The following is a 22,903-nucleotide window of genomic DNA, read 5'->3' as shown; positions in this document are numbered from 1 at the left end:
CAACCATCTTAGTAAGGAGGCTGTCACAAGCAGGCGGGCGCCTGAGTGAATTAGAAACCCCACAGCCAGGTGTGCTTGCTGCCACTTGACAGCACTTGGATTACGTGTCATAGGAAGAAGAACAGACCCGAGTCTTTTGGTGCTGAAACTTGGCACTTACTTCCTTGGCTTTCAGGAACATTTAGTTCTCAAACAGCTGTGGTTCCCGATAGCCTTGTACCTCAAAGGGTGGTCCATAGACCAGCAGCCTGGGTACCACCTAGAAACTCCTTAGAGAGGCAGACCCCACAGAGCTGACTAGACCTGCTCACTCTGCATCTGCGTTTGAACAATATCAACAAGTAGTAGAAGCATATGTGGACACTGTGAAAAAAGCACACTGTCCCACAGGTGCAGAGACCTAGCAAAAGTCCTCATCAGTCACTGAGAGTCTTGGTGGTCCTGGGCAATTTCCTTCTCCTCTCTGAACCTCAGTTTCCTCATCTGTAAATTGAAAATATGTGCCAACCAGGAGGTGGTGCAGTGGATAAAGCACTAGACTCTCAAACATGAGATACTGTGTTTGAGATCAGTACTGCATATGCCAGAGTAATGTCTGGCTCTCTCGCTCTCTCTCTCTCTCTCTCTCTCTCTCCTCTGCTCTCCTTTCTCTAATTAATAAATAGATGAGGCGGGGGAGATAGCATAGTAACTATGCAAAGAGACTCTCACATCTGAGGCTCCCAGATTCAATCCCCTACTCCACCATAAACCAGATATATCAGCAGTGTCCTGATAATATATCGATAAATAGCAAAACAGAAAAGTATCAAATAAATAAATGAATCCTTTAAGTAAATGGAAATAAAGTACAATGAAGCTGGGGGTGGGGGGCAGCATCCCCAGTAGAGCTACCAGCAATAACACTAGTGGCAAGAAACAAAATGTAAGAAAAGAGAAAAGCTTGGATGCCTGCCATCCACCCTGTCATCCTCAACTCACTGTTAATTGCTAGTTGTTAATTGCACTCCCACAAAATGAGTAGAGCTGGAGACCAGTGCAGATACATTAATCCAAAGTGATCTGTGAGTCTCTCAGCAGTGAAAGCCCTACAACTAGTTTACTAGCTGGTCCTACTGGTCATTTGACAGGTTGATATGTCCATACTAACTGACAGAGTTTGAGACTACCATGAATGGCTTCAGCCAGTCATGATTGATCCTTCTGGATGTGAAGGGAAAGCCATCTCCCTTAAGCACTGAGAACCCCCAAAATAAAGTGTCACTGGCAAGTGAAGAATGAGGAGTAAATGATAGGTACACCCAACGATGCCTGAAGAGGTAATAAGTGGCACGGTCTCAATAAAAATCTGGAAATGACCAGATTAACTAAGATAATTCACAAATTCCATGATTCAGTAGACCATAGATAAGTGTCTATTATGTAAAAGGCAATGTGTATCAGGCACCTGGGATTCTTAAATAGACAGCACTATCTTCTTTTTAAATATTTATTTATTCCCTTTTGTTGCCCTTGTTGTTTTGTTGTAGTTATTATTGTTTTGTGATTGATGTTGTTGTTGTTGGATAGGACAGAGAGAAATCGAGAGAGATGGGGAAGGCGGAGAGGAGGAGAGAAAGACACCTGCAGACCTGCTTTACCACTTGTGAAGCAACTCCCTTGCAGGTGGGGAACCAGGGGCTCAAACTGGGATCGTTATGCTGGTCCTTGTGCTTTGCACCACGTGGGCTTAACCCGCTGTGCTACTGCCCAACTCCCAGAAAGCACTATCTTTTCAGTCACTATCTTTTAGTGAGGGTTGCAGTAACGAGGCAAGCCCAACCCAGCATATCCAGAACCATAAGCAGAAGAGGCACTAGGGCTGTGGGAGGAAGAAGAGGGGTTACCTTTGTGGGCCCACATAGGACCTTACCCTCAACTTGGATCAACAATGGTAGAGAATGTTCCATCCTCCGAAGGGAGGCTGGACAACATACTATATGCTCCACCTGAGGAAGATGGGTCCTGATATTGGGCATTTTGGAATATTCCTACTTACGACTACAGAATGTGAGCTTAGATCTACAGAGATGCAGAGGTCACATAGGCTCCTAAACTGAATATGGGCCCCAGATCACATCAAATAGATGGGGTTTACAGTCAACAATATTTATACACGTTTCCCATATTTGGGAGTTATTCTCTTCCCTGATCCAGCTTTCTGATCCTTCTGCCAGCCATGACATCATCTCCCCAGACAATAATTTGGATCCACCTGCATATCAGATTTCAAGTCCAGGAAAAAAGAAAAAAAAAAAAGCAACCACTAATGTAGCCACAGGCCCTTTGGAATATAACTAAAATATGCCTACTAGTGACCTACCAAACAGAGACACCCACCCCCAACTCTTCATCTGCACTATTCAAGCGTTTAAGTACATGATTGGTCAACAATTTGTTTGGCTTTATGTTAACTCTCTTTTCAACCACCAGGTTCCAGATGCTAGCAGGATGCCAACCAGACTTCTCTGGACAGACAATCCCACCAATGTGTCTTGGATCTCTGCTTCCCCAGAGCTCCTCCCCACTAGGGAAAGAGAAATATAGGCTGGGAGTATGGATCAACCTGTCAACACCCATGTTCAGTGGGGAAGCAATTACAGAAGCCAGACCTTCCACCTTCTGCATCCCACAAAGACCTTGGGTCCATACTCCCAGAGAGTTAAAGAATAGGAAAGCTATCAGGGGAGGGGATGGGATACAGAGTTCTGGTGGTGGGAATTGTGTGAAGTTGTACCCCTCTTATCCTATGGTTTAGTCAATGTTTCCTTTTTCTAAATAAAAAATTAAAGTAAAAAGAGGGGTTATGTTTGCTGGGATTTTTTTTGTGTGTGTACTTTGGTATTTGTTGCTGGAACTTTACCACTGTGAGTTGACTTTTTCAAGCAGAGATAAAATAACAGAGACAGAGGGAAAGACAGAGAGGGGAAGATACCACAGCATCAAAGCATTCCCCAATGTGTAGGGGGCCAAGCTTGAACCTGGGTCATGTACAAAGCAGGTGCACTATCTAGGCAAATGTCAGGCTAGCATCACGAGAGAGAGAGAGATGACCCAGGAACCGAGCTCATGGTGGCAAAGCTATTCAAATTTTTATTCATGCAAACACCCCAGAGTTGGGCAGTAGCACACCTGGTTAAACCACGTGGCGCAAACTGCAATGGCTGGTGTCAGCCTCCCGGTCTGCACGCCTGCCCTCCTCCAGGTCAGGACACGGAAGAGACAAGACAGAAACAGAAGTGGCTTGACAATACCACACATGGTTAGGAAAAGGGCTGAAGAAAGGCAAAGGGGGCCAGGAATGGTATGAACCTCCCCAGCAACTGTTGCTAGGGGTGCAACTGGATTAGCAATACCTGCGGGGAATTAGGAAGGAGACCTTTAGTCATTTGTAAGACAAAGCAGAAGATTGATATGTAGATAATAAAAAGACAGGCCATAGTATCAGGGAATGTAGGGTGGAACAGGCTTAATGTTTTTTAAGGAATGCCAGGCTCCTGGAGGAAGGAAGATGCAGGATGTTTTTGTGAAGCAGGGAAAACTTACAAGGCCGCCAACCTTTTGAGGTTCATGTGTCTCCCCCCCCCTTTTTCTCAACCCCTCTGTAGAGAGAGAGACTTAGCAGGACAAACTCACCTCTCAGGTCAAGCCCTGCCAGGCTCCACCACATCCTCACAACCTCCCTACATCACCAACTTTCATATAGAATATTAAAGACATATTTTCCAGAGAAAGGGCATTTGAGCTATTAACTGAGTGTGAGTGAGTGGAGTTAACCAAGCAAAGGTTGAGGGTAATCCAGTTAGACTGAACAGTGTATTGGGAGACTATGTATTTTCTGGGCATGCATGAAGCAGGAAGTATTTTTAAAGATAGTGGTGGGGAAAAAGCAAAAAGTCAATCCTGGTAAGCTTCACAAATCAAGCTTACAGGAAGGTGGGAATAATAGACAACAACCTGAAGTAGGTGACTGACATCATCAGGTTTAAGTTTCAGTAAAAAGAAAATGGAAAGAAGAAAAAAGACAAGATGAGGAAGAAGAAGATGGGGAAGTGGAAGGGGAGGAGGAGGAAAAAGAAGAGGAAGAGAAGCAGCAATGATGAACAGTTGGTTAATAACAAATACTAAAGACTCCATACTAGGCAAAGAGATGTAATAACTCTGCCCTCAAGGTTTTTTGGGGGGTAAATAGATGTTGACAACACACTCAATTACCTATCATCACTGGTAATCATGCAGTCAAGGAAAGATGCTCCATGTGGGAAACTACATTAGGCTGAGATCTAAAGGATGAGTAGGAGGAAATAGCAAATAAAAAAAGGGATAGAGAGGTGGTCCAGGCATGAGAACCACATATGCGAAGCCCCCTGGAAACACTTGGCATAGTCAGGAACCTGAGACCTCAGAAGAACCGGAGCTCAGAGAGTAAAACTATGAGGGCAACAAGGAGAATTTAAAACCAGCTGAAACCATGGCCATGCTAAGGGATTTACATTTTTATTGAGAGAAAGAAATATAAGAAACACAATAATAAAAGCTGGGGGGAAGTGGAAAGCAAATTTCCTGAGACCAAGCCATTTGAGATCATAGTTATAGTTGAGAAGCCCAGGATGGGATTTCAGAACATTAAATGGCCTCCAGTCATCCTACCCAGCCAAGATGGTGTAAAGTTCTCCCCCAGCCAGTTCATAGCCCTCTCCTCAACCTCAGGCTATAGAGATCCAGGAGGAGACCTTCAGAGGTGAGTGCTTTCCCTAAGGGACCAGTCACAAGGGGCTTGTTCTTCCCCTGGCAGCTTCCAACAGATCCACTGCAGGTGGAGGCCATCAAAAAGAGATTAGCACAGGGTCCATTGCACCTGCTGGGAGGAGCCAGTCCAGTCCCCTTGCTGGGAACTTCTCCAGCTAATACTAAGGAAGAAAGCTGAACTTGCTCTGGCATGAGCCAAAAGAGCTCTGGAAACATATCCCGCCTTTGAGGATTTTTGCAAAAATCTGATGGGATTGGGACGCACAGAATTTAAAATTTTCTAGCCAAATGTTTCTTAAGAATACTTGGACCTTAATTCTTTAGAAATTGAAAAACAAAATCCAAGAGAGAAAATAATAAGCCCAAGATGATAAAGCAAGCCAAGGCATAGCAAGTCTCGATATATCAGTCTGAAGATGTATGTTTCATGATTTTGACAACAATAGCAACTGATACTGTACATTTGCCTGTTTTGCACCAGACTATTCTGAGTTCTTGAGAGATTTAACACTGCATCTCTGTCACTACCACATCAAACTGGCAATAGTGTGATTCCTACTTTTTTTTTTTTTTATTTTTAAATTTCTTTATTGGGGGATTAATGTTTTACATTAGACAGTAAATACAATAGTTTGTACATAACATTTCTCAGTTTTCCACATAACAATACAACCCCCACTAGGTCCTCTGTCATCCTTTTTGGAGCTGTACTCTCCCCCCCACCCCCCAGTCTTTTACTTTGGTGAAATACACCAACTTTAAAAAATTTTTTTCCCTTTTGTTGCCCTTGTTTTTTTTTGTTGTTGTTGTTATAGTTATTATTGTTTTTTTTTTTATTTAAGAAAGGATTAATTAACAAAACCATAGGGTAGGAGGGGTACAACTCCACACAATTCCCACCGCCCAATCTCCATATCCCACCCCCTCCCCCAATAGCTTTCCCATTCTCTATCCCTCTGGGAGCATGGACCCAGGGTCATTGAGGGTTGCAGAAGGTAGAAGGTCTGGCTTCTGTAATTGCTTCCTCGCTGAACATGGGCGTTGACTGGTCGGTCCATACTCCCAGTCTGCCTCTCTCTTTCCCTAGTAGGATGGGTCTCTGGGGAAGCTGAGCTCCAGGACACATTGGTGGTGTCTTCAATCCAGGGAAGTCTGGTCGGCATCCTGATGATACCTGGAACCTGGTGACTGAAAAGAGAGTTAACATACAAAGCCAAACAAATTGTTGAGCAATCATGGACCCAAAGCTTGGAAAAGTGGAGAGGAAGTATTAGGGAGGTACTCACGGCAAACTCTAGTATACTTCTGCTTTCTTACTTTGGTGCCATACTCCAAACTCAGTCAATTTCTGCTTTGCGTTTCTACTTCTTTTTTTTTTTTTACATGCATAACATTCCCCAGATTCCCATTTAGCAATACAACCCCCACTATTTCATTCATCATTTTTCATGGACCTGTATTCTCCCCACCCACCCACCCACCCCAGAGTCTTTTACTTTGGTGTAATACTCCAATTCCATTTCAGGTTCGACTTGTGTTTTCTTTTCTAATCTTGTTTTTCAACTTCGGCCTGAGAGTGAGATCATCCCATATTCATCCTTCTGTTTCTGACTTATTTCACTCAACATGATTTTTTCAAGGTCCATCCAAGATCGGCTGAAAACGGTGAAGTCACCATTTTTTACAGCTGAATAGTATTCCATTGTGTATATATACCACAACTTGCTCTGAATGACTCTGAAAATGTCCAATAGTTCTAGGTTATCTATCTCTTCATTTAGCTCCCTTATGTCTTTACTGATTTTCTTCCTGGATGATCTGTCAAGTTGAGATAGTGGGGTGTTGAAGTCCCCTACTATGATTGTGTTACTGTTAATATATTGCTGTAGCTCTTTCAGTAGAAGTTTGATGTATTTAGATGGCTTCTCATTGGGTGCATAGATATTAATAATTGTTAAGTCCTCTTGATTGACTGATCCTCTGAGCATTAAGTAGTGTCCATTCCTATCTTTTTTAATCTTATGTATTTTAAAGTCTATCATGTCAGATATGAGAATAGCTGTTCCTGCCCTTTTTTGTGGGCCATTGGCTTGAATGATAGTTTTCCATCCTTTCACTTTAAGTCTGTGTTTGTCTTGTTGCGTTAGGTGAGTTTCCTGTAGACAACATATTGTTGGGTTGTGTTTTCTGATCCATCTTCCTACTCTGTGTCTTTTAATAGGTGAATTCAGGCCATTGACATTTATTGATATCAAAGATTGAAGATATTTTAACGCCATTCTTGTAGAGTTTTAGAGTGTTTTCATATATGTTCTATTTGTGGTGGTCTGGTTGTTTATAGGAAACCTTTCAGAACTTCTTTCAAGGCAGGCTTGGTGATGGTTGCTTCCTTCAACTGTTGCTTGTCTGAGAAGGTTTTGATGCTTCCATCTAGTCTGAATGACAGTCTAGCAGGATATAGTATTCTTGGCTGAAAGCCTTTCTCATTGAGCACTCGACAGATATCTTGCCATTCTCTTCTGGCCTGTAGTGTTTGTATGGAGAAGTCTGCTGCTAATCTTATGGGTTTTCCTTTGTAGGTGACTCTTTGTTTTTCTCTTGCAGCCTTGAGGATCCTTTCTTTATCCTTATTCCTTTCCAATCTAAGTATGACATGTCTTGGTGTCTTTAGGTCTGGGTTAATTCTGTTTGGGACCCTCTGGGCTTCTTGAATCTTTATGTCTTTGGTGTTGTCTAGACTAGAGAAATTTTCAGCTATTATGGCCTGGAGAACGCTTTCTTCCTCCCCTTCTCTTTCTTCCTCTGGTAAGCCAATAATGCGTATATTGTTTCTTTTGAAGTCATCCCATAGGACTCTGTTGTTGTTTTCAGCATCTCTTAATCTCTTTTTGAGATCTCTTACTTCTTCTTTAGTTGTCTCTAATTCATCCTCAATCTTGCTAATTCTGTCTTCAGCCTCATTGATTCTGTTCTCTCTGCCCTCTACTGCTTTCTGGAGTTCATCTGTTTTGTTGCCCTGCTCTGATACTGTTTTAGCTTGTTCATCTAGCTGCCTTCTTAGCTCAGCGATTTCAGCTTTCAGCTCTCTAATAACCATGAGATAATTAGAATTTTCTTCCATATTCTCATTTGTTGTTCCTGCATTTCTGATTACAATTTTTTCAAATTCTTTACTCACTCCTGTTATTATTTCCTTAGCTAATGTTTGGATGTTGAACTCGTTGTTTTGTGCTTTGCCCTCTGGAGGACTTTTAGCTGGACTCTTGTCCTGGTTCGAGTCTCCATTATTTTTTCTTGTTGTTTTAACCATTTTATATAAGTTAAGAGGTTTTTCAATCCCTGAGTTGGAGTTCAGTGGTGTAAAAGCCTTTTTTTTTTCCCCTGTAGGCTATGGTAGCCTGAGGGCTTTTAAACTATCAATAGGCTTCTTGGCTTAATCAATGACTCCTGACCAAGAGATAAAGCAGGGTGTGGCAGAGATAATCCAGTGGTTATGCAAAGAGACTTTCACAGCCCTTCAGCTATGCCACCGAGGTATAGGTCTTCTCCTGAGTTTCCCGGTTAGATCTCTGTGCCCTGGTGTCCCTCCCTGTTGCTGCTCCAGATTCTGAGGGTAGTAGCAATGGAGACTCAGAGTTGTACTTGGTGAGTCTCTGGGGAGTCCTTTCCTCCCTTCAGCTGTCCCCTTGTTGGTGGAGCAGACTGGAGGTGGTGTCTCCACTGACAAACTGTCGAACTGTTAGCAGTCACTTAATCTCTCCTTAGGCCCCTCTCTCCTCTCTGTCACCAGCCACGCGTGTTTGTACTCACGGGTGATTTACTGGGTTTCTGTGGTCATTCTAGTCCTGTCTTGTTTCGGTCCGGGTGGTCTCCTTTGGTATTCCTAGTTGATCCGGGAGAGGAGAGGAGAGGAGAGAAAGCGATCTGCTGCTCGTAGCTCCGCCTCCGGAAGTCGAAAAGGTGTCTCGTGATTCCTACTTTACAGATTAAGAAACTGAGGCACAGAGAGTTGGTTAACTCCCCACATTTTTGCAACCGGAAGTTAGAATTTGAGCTGTCAGACACCACAAAGTACCTAATCAAATAGTTTCTACATAGAGCCAGATACCCTGCTCACCTACTTCCTATTTCACTTCCCTCAATAAAAAAAAACCTCCAAAAAGATAAAAACTCCAAAGATAAACTTGTCAAAGTAAGGACTACAAAAGCTGAATAAGGGCAAGAGACTGGCACACTTTAATGATGGCTCTTTGGTCACTACCAGGCCACCCTAACACCTGGGGCCCTAGTCAGGGAGTCCTGGGATTTCCACACAGACATGATGGGCCTAGACTTCTAAGAGATCCCTCTCTCCATGGTCATATACATGGTCACTGATCATATACATCAGGTACAACATAATGGAACCATTTGTGGGTCCCTATAGAACCTTGCCTTCAATGTGGATCAACAATGGTTAGGGACTGTTCCATTCTTTGAAAGGAGGTTGAGCAACATACTCTACCACTCGAGGAAGATGGGTCCTGAAATTAGTGCAGCCAGGTATGTTCCTAGCCATGACCACAGACTGCAAACTCAGACCTACAGGGATGCAGAGGTTACATAGGCTCCTGTATTACAAATGGGGCCTAAATCAAATCAATGGGGTTTTCAGTTAACAATATTTATATACTTTTCCCATATTTGGGAGCTACTCTCCTCCCTGATCCAGCTTTCTAGTCCTTTTTCTAACTATTAGATCATGCCCCCAGACAATACCTTTGGTCCACCTGCATGTTAGTTGTTAAGATCAGGCAAATACTAGTAAAGTCATGGGTCCCTTGGAATATACCCAAAATAGACCTACTAGTTTTTTCCAAAATGAGACCTCCCAAATATTCATCTGCAATATTCTTGCCTTTAGGTTCATAATTAGTCAACAACTTGTTCTGCTTTATATCTTAACTCCTTTTTGACCACCAGGTTCCAGATTCTACCAAGATGCCAGTCTGACTTCCTTGGGCAGAGGATCCCACCAATGTGTCCTGGAGCGCCAGTTCCCCAGAGCCCTGCCCCACTAGGGAAACAGAGAGACAAGCTGGGAGTACAGATTGACCTGTCAACACTCATGTTCAGTTGGGAAGCAATTACATAAGCCAGACCTTTCACCTTCTGCACCCCATAATGATCCTGGGTCATACTCCCAGAGGACAGGAAAGCTTTCAAGGGGGGGAATGGAATATGGAGTTCTGGTGGTGGGAGTTGTATGGAACTATACCCCTTTTATCCTATAGTCTTATCAATATCTCCATTTTATAAAGTTAAATATATATATATATATATATATGAATTTATATATTTATTTAGCACCACTCAGAACTGCAGACAGGTGACCCAATCCCTCAGCTCCAACCCTGCCTCCTACAAAGGCAAAATCTATTCACTATTGCAATCCCTACTTTTTAGAAGTTGGTGTGACTTGTGCTTGAAGCAATTCTCACCAGTATTCTCACAATTGCTGCTTGTCCTCTTTATAAGACAACAAGTGGTCTGGCCTAACAACAAACCAAATTTTATTTTCTTTCTTTTTTTGTCTTCAGGGTTATTACTGGGGCTCAAGTGCCGGCACTACGTATCCACTGCTCCTGGAGGCCGTTTTTTGTTATAAGATAGGACAGAGAGAAATTGAGAGAAGAGGGAAAGATAGGGCAGGGGGAGAGAAAGATAGACACCTGCAGACCTGCTTCACCACTTGTGAAGTGACCCCCCTGCAGGTGGGGAGCCAGGGGCTCCAACTGGGATCCTTGTGCTCCACACTATATGCACTTAACCCGGTGTGCCACTTTCCAGCCCCTCAAATCAAACCAACTTTTCTTCACACTAACTTTTCTTTTTTATTTTTAATTTAATTTAAATTTTGTTTTATTTTATTTATTTTCCCTTTTGTTACCCTTGTCTTTTTTTATTGTTGTTGTAATTGTTACTGTCATTGCCATTGATGTTGTTATTGTTAGACAGGACAGAGAGAAATGGAGAGAGGAAGGGAAGACAGAGAGGGGGAGAGAAAGATAGAAACCTGCAAACCAGTTTCACCACCTGTGAAGCAACTTCCCTGCAGGTGAGGAGCCGGGGGCTCGAATTGGGATCCTTAGACCAGTTTTTGCACTTTGCGTCACATGCGTTTAACCCACTGCACTACTACCTGACTCCCAACACTAACTTTTCTGTCCTCTCTTTTTCTTTCTTTCTTTTTTTCTTCCTTCCTTTCTTTCTTTCTTTCCTTCCTTCTTTCTTTCTTTCTTTCTTTCTTTCTTTCTTTCATCCTTTCTTTTATCATTGGGACTTGGTTCCAGCACAGCACTTGGCAGCTATTTTTTTTTCTGTTTTGTTTTCACTTGACATGACAGAGAGAAATTGAGAGGGAAGGGGAGATAGAGAGGGAGAGAGAAATAAACATAAAAACCTGCAGAGCTGCTTCACCATTTGCGAGGCATCCTCCTTGCAGGTGGGGAACATGGACTCAAACTTGGATCCTTGCGCTTGGTGATATGTGTACTTAACCAAGTGTACCACCCAACTCCCCACACTAACTTTTCTTTACACTATAAATGCTCCCATCTCTAGTCATCTCCAGATAGAGGTAAGGTCACATATCAGTATGGCAGCTGAGCCCCAAATCCCTTCCCTGCTCACCACCTTTCTACACATGGCCAGATCAGTCAATATCCTTGCCCTCTGATTCATGGGGACATCACAAGATCAGAGGAAGGGGAAAGAGAGAATATACATTCATTCCCCCAGCATCCCTCTTTCCAGTCACCACAGGCTAGATAATTCTTTCACCTACAGGTTGGGCTTCTGAAGGGGCCCTTCCAACCAGCCCATATTCCTGAAGTTCCTTACTAACTCTTCACTCCACCCCTTCCAGAGTGGGAGTGGTAAGGAAGGGTCTGCAACATTCCTTGTGGTTTCCCTACGTCCTGCCACTTCCCCATGAGTAGTCCCTTTATTACCTACACCATGTATCCTAATCTGCTACCAGGGGAACCCAGGCCCCTCAGGCTACCACTGAGCTCCTCTCTACCTGTCAGTAAGAGATAAATGTGGAGATGGTCGTGCTGACCTACGGAAGCATTTTTATGGCTGGAAAAGATAAATGTCTGAGAGCAGCCGCAGCCACATGAGACACTCCAGAGAGGCTGCTCCTATCTGGGGTTTTAAGGTCTAGAATATTGGGTCATCTTTCAGGCTTCTTTTAGCTCGGTAATCGGGCTTATATCTTTATGTGGCTAGCTTGAAGCTGGTTTCTTTGTTAAAGATGCTTCCCAGAGCAAGGATCTCTGGAATGTGAAGGCTTTTCTCCCTCTCAGAAGTGTCTATTGTTGCATGTTCTTCCTAAACGATAGACATACACATATAGTTGATATTAGAGTTTCATAGGACAGGGGAGCAGACGGTGGCAATCTGATTGTCATAATAGAGTCTGTTGACAGGTCCTCTCACACATACACACCAGGACCACCAGCCTAGGGTTATGGTGCTACTTTTATAGCCACTAGCCTCTCTAGGGAAAGGCAGGTACCAAACCAAGGTTCGGTGTTGCTGAGGACTTATTCTGATGCAGTCTCCGCCCCCAGGTTTTTCTATGCCCTGCTAAATCCTAGAGTGCCCCCTTTCAACCAATCCTGGCTCCGCCCCCAGGTTTTTCTATGCCCCGCTAAATCCTAGAGTGTCCCCTTTCAACCAATCCTGGCCCTACACGGCACCCCTGGTTGTCGCCCAATAAAAAGCCCCCTCACCCCTCCCCTCTCTCTCTCTGGGCTCTTGGCTCTCCCTCTCTGAGGTCTAGCTCCCTGCTCTCCCCTGTGGTCAGCCATTGCGGGCTGGCTCCACGTGGTCTGAACCAAACCTCCCCCCCCCATCCTATAATAAAGATTTGTGTACCCCTTTGCTCTGGAAGTCCGCTCTCTTCTTCCTGGTGCAGCCCGACACCAGACCGCCGCAACAACAGTTCGGTCCATCTTGCCTGGGAGAGCACATTTCCAAGGCCCCACTCAGTTTGTATTTATAAGGCTGTGTCCTGAGACAGCATGTGATGTCTTTAATTAGACAGGGAATGGTTGGCATTTTACTTTTTTTCTGTTAGAAGTGTCTCTGAACAAGGAAAAGAATTTAGATGCACCCATAGCACAGCAAGGGGCTCAAAGCCAGGTAGCTGGTTTCTGTGTACTCTACCTACTGAGCTATCTCCCCGTCCCCTTGGACTTCTCTAGTTAGTTGTCTCAGAGACCCTACAGACTCAAGATTCCCCAAACCAGACTCATCCTCCTACATACCACATAGTACTACTCATTCTAAAGTCCTCTCTGAGAGTGGATGGCAGAAAAAAATATATCCAGACACTACAGTCTAAAATCAGGGTATCTGAATAAATAGACAAAATGCTGTGGGGGGGGGGGTGTTTGTTTGTTTGTTTGGTTTGGTTTGGTTTGGTTTGGTTTGGTCTTACCTCCAGGGTTATCACTAGGGCTCAATGCTGGCACTATGAATCTACTGCTCCTGGCTACTATTTTTTCCATTTTATTGGATAGCACAGAGAGAAATTGAATGGGGGAAGAGGGAGATAGAGAAAGAAAAAAAGATAAGACACCTGTGGACCTGTTTCACCACTTGTGAAGTAACCCTCCCCGCCCCCCGCAGGTGGGGAGCGGGGGCTCGAGCAAGGATCCTTGTGTGGGTTGTTCTGGTTCGTACTATGTGTGCTTAACCCCATGAGCCTCCACCTGGCCCCCAACAAAATGTGTTTATTGGCCTTACCTTTTGTCTTCTCATTATTCTCGTTCTTCATCTAGTCACCAAGTTCAGTTCTCTTAAATGTTTCAAAAAGCTGTCACCCCTCACTCCTCCATACCTAGAATACATCAGGGGCATGTAGGAGCTTCAGTGCAGATCTGATGTTACTTCCAGCCAATCTACCATAATTCAGAGACTTTGCATGGCCCTCCAAACAAGAGGTGTATTTCACCTCCTACTGAAACACCCTCCCCAGCCTCACATCCTAAAGCCAAAATCACCAAGTTGGTTCCTATAGGTCCCAAGATCTTCACTCTTTGGCTAGGGCTCCTTGTGTCTCCTTCACTGGGACTTCTGGCCTGGCTTTGGGAGGAGTCCCTAAGCCCTTCCTGCTTCTCTGCTCCAGACCCCTCAAACTCCTGCTTGCCTCTTACTCCTCATCCTCATTAACGCCCTCTCACTCTGAATTTCTCTCCTAGGCCTCTCTTCAATGAGCCCCCTAACATGGTCAGGAGCTTTCTCTGAATTCCCATAGTCCTCTTCAGGTTTCCAGCACCATAATCATCTGCCCATGTTAAATTCTCCTAACCACTTGCACAGCTGATTCCTTGGAAAGACCCACTTAATATGAAATTTGTTTCTATGATATCTAGACACAGAAACAGCATGTCATTTAAAAAAAAATTAACTGAGTGTCTAAATCTTATGCTTTAGCACATTAAAAGTCTTTTTATTATTACATAGCCCAATGCAGGTTGATGGGAATGAGAACCTGCTTTATGTATCATTCAGAAAAACCCAGAGTCTTCAAAATTCTCCATAACAGTAAAGAGTAAAGAAAGCAGAGGGGGCCAAGTGGTAGCACAGTGGTTAAGCACATATGGTGTGAAGTGCAAGGATGGGCACAAGGATCCCAGTTCAAGCTCCCACCTTCCCACCTTCCCACCTGCAAGGAGGTTGCTTCATAAGCAATGAAGCAGGTCTGCAGGTGTCTATCTTTCTCTCCTCCTCTCTGTCTTCCTCTCTCCTCTCAATTTCTCTCTGTTCTATCCAACAACAACAGTAATAACAATGACAACAAGGGCAACAAATTGGGAAAAAATGGCTTCCAGGAGCAGTGGATTTGTTGTGCAGGTACAAAGCCCCAGTGATAACCCTGGAGGCAAAGAAAGAAAGAAAGAAAAAAAAGAAAGAAAGAAAGAAAGAAAGAAAGAAAGAAAGAGAAGAAAAAGCAGAGATGACATGTGAACTAGTTTTAGAAGTAGTGCAATCACTTCCATCCACATTCCATTGGTCAGAGCTTAACCATGTGGAAACACCTAGATTCAAGGAAGTCTGGAAATAGAGTTGAGCCCCATATCCAGGGAGAAGAAAAGAACATGAATATTGGTAAGCCCTGGAATTTTCTGTCATCTCTGGCAATCTCTACTAGGCAAGATTTTGACCATTTGGTTAGTTACAAAGTTGAACCTTGGGAAGGAGAATCACCCAGAAGAAATCTGGTCAGAAGCCACAAGAAAAATTAAAGGGAAAGAGCCCCCAGACTCTCTTTGCTACAGCTGCTGTGCCAACTATGCCAGCAGCCACAAGGCCATCCCAGAGCATGGCATCTTCCATAAAATGGATGGCTCTTACTTTAGAGAGGAGGGTTTGAGTCCTGATCTCTTGTGATGGTCTAGAAGACAGGAGGACCAGACCTCCCCCCACCACACACACACACACACACACACACACACACACACACACACACACAGAGAGAGAGAGAGACAGAGAGAGACAGAGTAGCCAGGAAGTCTAGGGTCATTACTGGAGGAGACAGATGGGCTTCTTTTAATAAGAGGGTGACAGAGAGTGCCCACTCCAGTGGGAGGACAGAATATGCTGCCCAAACTATTAAGTTAAACCCTTAGATGGTCTTTAACATTAAACTCTGAACTACTCAGAGACAGAATCTCTGTCTTATTTACCCTATAACTTCAGGGTTTGGGGAAGGATCTAGCGTGAACTTGTCCTTAGGCAACACCACCCCAGTATTTGCTCAGAGAAAAACTGGTCCCAGTTAGCTGGGACCGCCAGACTTCAAGAACAAGTCAAAAGAACACTCACTGGCATACCTGGTTCCAGCTTTTAGATAAGTCGCCAGAGTTTTCAACCTTGAGTGCCACTAAATTCAGTGCCTTCATTTATCATTTGCTAAACATGTGTAGAAGCTAAGGCTGTTGGCTGAATACAAGTTGGAGTATGATTGGCGATTCATATTCTTAGATGGAGAACTCAGTCAGCACCAGATTAAGTATGTCTGCTTCAGTAAATCACTCAGCACTGTATAATGTAAATATTTGGATACCCCTTTTGCAAATAAGACAACAGGAATTCAATGAACTAAGTAATCTTCTTATAGCTATTCACCTAGCAAACAGTTCAATCAAGATTTAAACTCATACCTTATCTACAAACTGCCATCTTCTCCCACATTGTGGGAGTGTCATCTTCTCACCAACAGAAAGAGCAAAGAGGAGGAAAGTGAATGAACAGATTCTAAATACTTTGACCAAAAGATGAGGGAAGTGACTAGTAGTAGAAGATCGATTTCCTTACAATCAGAAAGCCCTGGGTTTGAGCCCCAAAACTACATTAAGAGTGGTGTCCTGCTCTCTCTCGCTCTCTCTCTCTCCCTCTTTCCCTACTTCCCCCCTCCCTCTCTCCCTCTTTCCCTCTCTCCCTGTTTACAAAGAGTTGTCAACTATAATGGAGTTGATAACAAAGGTTTGAAGACCACAATGCCCGGCTCACAGCAGCCATCACTCTGGGCCAACCTACAGAAAATCCACAAGGTGGGATCCAAGCAGAAAAAATGCTGAGTGTGTCTGGCCAGGACCCAGCCACCCTCAGTTTCTAGAATCCAAGATGGTGTCGCCCTGTTAACACTCAGAGCAATGGTATTTGGAAGCTGGAGACTTTGGGGGAAATATAGGACGGATCCTTGCCCCTCTCCTCACCCCAGGTCCAACCTCTAGGGATGCTATATGGAAACACTTTGCCTTCCCCCTTGCTGCCTCCCACGTGAGCTGCCCCAGCGCTGATCCAGGGTGGATTGTACATTAAGAAGAAAAAAAATGCAAAGATAAACAAGGAATGAAATTCAACAATACATAAAACCCCACGTAACAAAAATTGTTGTCATTAAGGAAACTGCCTGTCATCCAGAATGTTGGCTGGCGAAAACCTTTCTTCTTTTGTCAGTCCTAATCCAAATGCCACCTCCATTAGCAAGCCACTCCCTCAAAGGGCCTCCTCTCTGCCTTGCCTGGATTTTGCTGTATGCTTAATTTAGGATATAACATCTCCTCAAAATCCATTAGGCATCTGTACCAAACTGTAATTATCCTGAAAGCAAGGACCCTGCATGTTGTACAGCAAATGAGAGTCGTTTTCAGAATGACATGTTGGAAATTCACCCCCCCCACACACACACACACACACACACACTTCACATTCATTATCTCCTGTAATGTTCAGGATACTCAGTGTTCACTTCACCAGTTTTGGAACTGATGTTTAGTTAGACTGAAAATGGTTAGACTCCAAACCCGGATTCAGGACAGGATTCTTGCCAATACAGAATAACACAGGTATTATATATATACATAAAATTACTCAGTGTTTGTGCATTCATAGATTCTAACCCCATCACTCTGCATATCAAATAAGACTGAACAGGACAGTGTATTCTTTTCTTTGGCAGCTTAATAAAACACCTCAAATCTTAGTGATATAAAGTAACAATCCCTTTCTTTCTTCCCAATTGGGAGAATGGGGTAGAGGTCCTGACAGGGTTCAGTGTGGACCCCACCTTTCTGCTCCATGCAATGTCTGTTTTTCCTCTTCTGGGATGCTCTCTATGTAGACACCCTGGGCTTCTTTAAATGATAAATATGTTTCCCTCTGAGTGAAAGCAAAGTCTTCTTAAGAGGCTTCTTAAATCCTGAGAAATAAATGAAAGCAAGTCACAAGTCCAAGTAAGATTCCACGGGACAGAGAAAAAGGACTCCAGCCGCTGGGAGGAGCAGGTGAGGCCACACTGCAAAGAGACATGGACCTAGAAAAGATAATCCACTGGGGGAGGCCTTTGCTAGCAGTCTTCCAGATGCAAACAGTTTCTGACCAGATCACATAGCTGCAGGATTAACTGTCCACTCCCTCAAAGCAATGGAGAAGACTCTGTTTCTGATCTGGAAAGCAGCACAAAGCAGCCTTGCACTGCTGTCAGGACTTTACATGGATTTTCTCATTTCTTTGCTCTGGCCAGGGTTTGCTGTGATAATCATCACATCCACTTGATGAAGGTATCCACAAGCATTATCACGTACACAACTGCACAGGCTCAAAGTTAAACCTCCCAGGCCACCAGAGACTTTCTTGTAGCAGGAACCATCTGACGAGGTCATAACAGCTGCCACTCTGGGCCCTGGAAACCATCACTGGCACCATCAGGGCTTCCACTGAATGTGGGGCCAGAGGCAGGCCCAGCTGGCATCAAAGTAAAGCCTAATGTGCCCTGCAGGTCACTCCCTCCAGATTCAACATCTTAAGTGGATATTGCATTATCTTGAACATTACTACATGAGTGATTTCTGACTAGGCAGACACCAGAGGACGAAGGGATAATGGGAGAAAAGTAGGTCCTTCAGTCCATGCCAGGCGAGCACACACAGCAAGATCAACCCACCTGGGTATCAGCAGCAAACATTAATGCTCTTTATGCAGGGGCAAGACCTTCTGAAGTCAGTGCACGGCACTGGAGGTGTAGTATCAGAGTTGCTAGCAGATCCAGGGAACGTACCGTCTTTGATGGTGTGAGGAGAGACCGGTCTTCAAGATGTGAGCAAAGGGTCAGTGTGCTGGGCAGTGGTACACACAGTTAAATGTACATGTTACCATGCACAAGGACCCAAGTTCAAGTCTCCCATCCCCACCTGCATGGGGGAAGCTTCAAAAGCAGTGGAACAGTGCTGCAGGCATGTCTTTCTCTCTCTCCTTTTCCCTCTCCCTCACTCTCTTCCTCTCTCTCTCTTTCTCTCTCTCTCTGTCTCTCTCTCATCCTTTCTCTCCACTTCCCCTCTCCATTTTTCTTTTTCATTAGTGACTTAACATTGATTAGCAAAATTACAAGGTAACAGGGGTACAACTCCACACCATCCCCACTACCAGAGTTCTGAATCCCCATTCCCTCCATTGTAAGTTACAGCAGATTGTTGGTATGTTTCTAAATTCTGCTTCTAAGACCCCTTCTGTTGCATTGCTTGACGTTGTAGTCTGTTTACATAATCATTGTTTTCATTGGTTTAATCCCCACTAGTTCACATGCTATTTTCCTTCTCCCCACCCCCATCCTACGTACTTCCTCTTCCTGACACTTCTGCCTCAGGAGATATAAAAGACAGGGCTTTCTGATGAAGAGGGATTAGAAGAGATTAGATTGTTGAACTGCATCCCCGATCATCAATAAAGATTGAACTGCGTTCCCAGCTCAGCCATGAGTCCCTGGTTGTCTGTCTCCCACCCGTGAAGCTAGCCTGGCAAATGGCACCCGAACAGGGACCGGCAGCAGATCTCTTAAGGTTGTAGATATGGGTTAACTATTATTTCTACAACTATCTGTCTATATTTGTATGCATTTGCCCATTTCTTTTTCCTATGGCCCCATCGTCTCTTCCTTTCCAAGTCACACATACATCTATTAATATATCCAAATGCCCCTCCCTCTTTCCTTTTCTCTCTCCAGGTATTGATGGAGTTGGAGTTCAGAGCCCTCTGATCAACTTCCCCCTATCATTTCTCCCCCATTGGAAGTATGCCCGTCTCTATTTTTCCCCACTCTATTAAATAAAATAAATATTTTTTAAAAAAAATGAAAGAAAGGGGGCTCGGGCAGTAGCACAGTGGGTTAAGCACACATGGCGCAAAGCACAAGAACCAGCATAAGGACTCCGGTTCGAGCCCGCTCCCCCTCTGCAGGGGGGTTGATTCACAGGTAGTGAAGTAGGTCTGCAGGTGTCTATCTTTCTCTCACTCTCTCTGTCTTCCCTCCTCTCTCCATTTCTCTCTGTTCTATCTACAACAACAACAGCAATGCCAACCACAACAAGGGTAACAACAAGGGCAACAAAATGGGAAAAATGGCCTCCAGGAGCAGTGGATTCAGATTTGTGGTGTAAGCACTGAGCCTCAGCAATAACCCTGGAGGCAAAAAAAAAAAAAAAAAAGAAGAAGAAAAAAATCTAAAAAAAGAAATAAAGAAAAACAACTTAAAAAATAAAGAAAGAAAAGGCACTGTCATGGTGTTGGGAAGTGGTGTACCCAGTAGAGCACACATTACCTTGTGCAGGGCCTGGATTCAAGGCCCTAATCCCCACATGTGGGGGGGGAGGCCTTATGAATAGTAGAGTGTGCTACAGGTATCTCTTCTTCTCTCTGTCTCTCTCCCACCCCTCTTTGTTTCTCTCTGCCTGAAGGAAGGGGAAAATGCTCACTACTAGTTTGTGAATGGTGAAGCCATCATGCATGGAACAGAGACCCAGTGATAATCCTAGTGGCAAAATAATTAATTAATTAATTAATTAGCTCAATAAAATAATACCATCAGTAGAACAACAGACTCTCATGTCTGAGGCCACAGAGGTCCCAGGTTTAGTCCTTAGCAATCATAGGGGATGGGGAATGGGAAGAAAAGAAAATAAAAGAAAAAAAAAAGGGGGGAAGGTCAAGATGTGAGCAGAGTTTAAGGAAATCACTGAATTGAAGGAAACCAAGATAGGGTTAGTAGACAAGGTGTCCAGGCTGGGAGAAAAACTTCTAGATATCACTTTCTTCCTGTCCATGCTTCCCAGTGGCTAAGCCCACCCAGAAGCATGAAGACCATGGAGCCGTCTCTAAGGTCACAGGACACAGGGCAAAGACAAGAAAAGAACAAAGCTGGAAGGAGGGAAGGCAGTGATAACTAAATATAGCTTCTCTGTGAAGCAGAGCACCACAGAAGAGGAAGAGTGGTGCACTTCTAAAAGTTGTTCTCTGTGCCTGCCTTGGTGGCCTCAAAAATTTCACTTCAGCTTATTATACGTTGGTAGGACAAGGAGAACGCTACACTGAGATTTTCATCCCAAGGCATCAAGAGATTTTTCTCTAAACTCCGTGCTCTGGCCTATAACTCTAAATGAATAACTCTTATTTCCTGGGTTTGCTGTGGGTGAGCTCATTCAGGCATACAAACGCTTTGTATAGTACAAAGCACTGGGGCTGGGAGGTGGAGCACCTGATTAAGCGCACATAGTATGAAGCAAAAGGACCCGCGCAAGAACCCGGGTTCAAGCCTCCATTCCCCACCTGCAGGGGGATGTTTCATGAGTGGTGAATCAGGTCATCAGGTGTCTATCGCTCTCTGTCTTCCCTTCTCTCAATTTCTCTCTGTCCTATCAAATAAAAGTGGGGGGGGGATTGTTACCAGGAACAGTTGATTTGTAGTGATGGCACCAAGCCCCAGTGACAACCCTGTAAAAAGAAAGAAAGAAAGAAAGGAAGGAAGGAAGGAAGGAAGGAAGGAAGGAAGGAAGGAAGGAAGGAAGGAAAAATGAAAGGAAGAAAGAAAGAAAGAGAGAGAGAGAGAGAGAGAAGGAAAGAAAGAAAGAAAGAAAGAAAGAAAGAAAGAAAGAAAGAAAGAAAGAAAGAAAGAAGTATCATATGAAACCATCTCTCCAGACAAGAATCTGGGTCCACTTGTATATTAGATGTCAGGATCAGGCAAAAAATAGTAAAACCATGGGCCCCTTGGAATATATCTAAAATAGACCTACCAGCTATTTCCAAAATAGAGACCCCAAATCTTCATCTGCAATATTCTTGCCTTTAGGTTCATGATTAGTCAACAAATTGTTTTGTTTTATATCTCAACTCTTTTAGCCACCAGGTTCCAGATGCTAACATGATGCCAGTCTGACTTCCCTGGGCAGAGGACCCCACCAGTGTATCCTAGAGCCTCACCTCCTCAGAGTTCCGCCCTCCTAGGCAAAGAGAGAGATAGGTTGGGAGTATAGATCAACCTGTCAACATCCACCTTCAACAGGGAAGCAATTACAGAAGCCAGACCTTCTACCTTCTGCACCCCATAATGATCTTGGGTCCATACTCCCAGAGGGATAAAGAATAGGGAAGCTATCAAGGAAGGGGATTGGATATGGAGCTCTGGGGTGGGCATTGTGTGGAAATGTACCCCTCTTATCCTATGGTCTTGTCAATATTCCCATTTTATAAATAAAATTTTGCTTATTTTTTTTAAAGCATCATATGAGTATGTTCTAATGCTACAAGCAGAAAGGCCCCAGATTGGAAGCTGCACCTACGCTGAGCTCATCTGCAAGCCATTCCAGTCCCATCACAGCACAACACAGCTCGTCGATCCTCAGCAACAAATCCAGGCAAAGCCCCCAGTCCCCTCACAGTCACCTCTGCTGTGATATGTGGAGCCAGCAAGGAGTCCAGCCCAGGCCCCTGGAGCATCAGTGATGACTGTCTAGGATGGCAATCAGGAGGTCGGTCCTTCGTCAGCATGACTGCAAAGCTAGAGGCAGGAAAGCCGTCCAAGTTTGTGCTTCAGAAACATGCTTTCCTCCTCCAGTGAGGCCTCCTGGGAGCATCCATGAGGTTTATGTTGGGATATATTGAGTAAGACGGGGATGCCAAAAAGAATACTCTCCAGCCTTCCAGAGGCTGCTGGCCAGAGGACATAAACACTGACCAGGCCAAAGGCTGTCCCCCAGCATCCTGGCAGCGCCCCCTGCCAAGGTCCCAGGAAGAATGGTTGCAGATTTTATGAGGCCAAAAGAGGCTCTTAAAATGATCTTCATTTTACATTTAAGAGCAGAAAGGCATAGGGGAAGGCCGAGTTCTTCTGCCAGGGACAAGGAGGTGAGGACTTCTAAGAGCCCATGGAAAAGATTCCCAGGAACTATGTGCTTGTCCACCTGGTATAGAAGTCAAATTTCTCTCATGAAGGGAGCACCAGCTTCTGCTCTTCTTTCCCATCTCATGGCTCTGCACACAAAGCTATGTCCTTTTTTTTAATATTTATTTATTTATTCCATTTTGCTGCCCTTGTTGTTTTGTTGTTGTAGTTATTATTGTTGTTATTGATGTCGTCATTGTTGGATAGGACAGAGAGAAATGGAGAGAGGAGGGGAAGACAGAGAGGAGGAGAGAAAGGTAGACACCTGCAGACCTGCTTCACCACTTGTGAAGGGACTCCCCTGCAGGTGGGGAGCCGGGGGCTCGAACTGGGATCCTTAAGCGG

At 44.2% G+C, this 22,903-nt stretch overlaps 1 long non-coding RNA gene across 1 annotated transcript; it reads right to left on the bottom strand.

Annotated features, from left to right (window-relative positions):
* Positions 1–13,584: 13,584 nt before the first annotated feature.
* On the bottom strand, positions 13,585–22,177 carry LOC132542552 (uncharacterized). The gene is made up of 3 exons (XR_009553550.1): positions 22,060–22,177; positions 18,337–18,461; positions 13,585–13,678 (listed from the first exon to the last, which is right to left on the bottom strand). It is a non-coding gene; the product is annotated as an uncharacterized LOC132542552 (long non-coding RNA).
* Between the last annotated feature and the right edge of the window lie 726 nt (positions 22,178–22,903).

The sequence above is a fragment of the Erinaceus europaeus genome, chromosome 13 (assembly GCF_950295315.1).
Source record: "Erinaceus europaeus chromosome 13, mEriEur2.1, whole genome shotgun sequence".
NCBI lineage: Eukaryota > Metazoa > Chordata > Mammalia > Eulipotyphla > Erinaceidae > Erinaceus > Erinaceus europaeus.
This window is presented reverse-complemented; position numbering and strand designations above follow the sequence as displayed.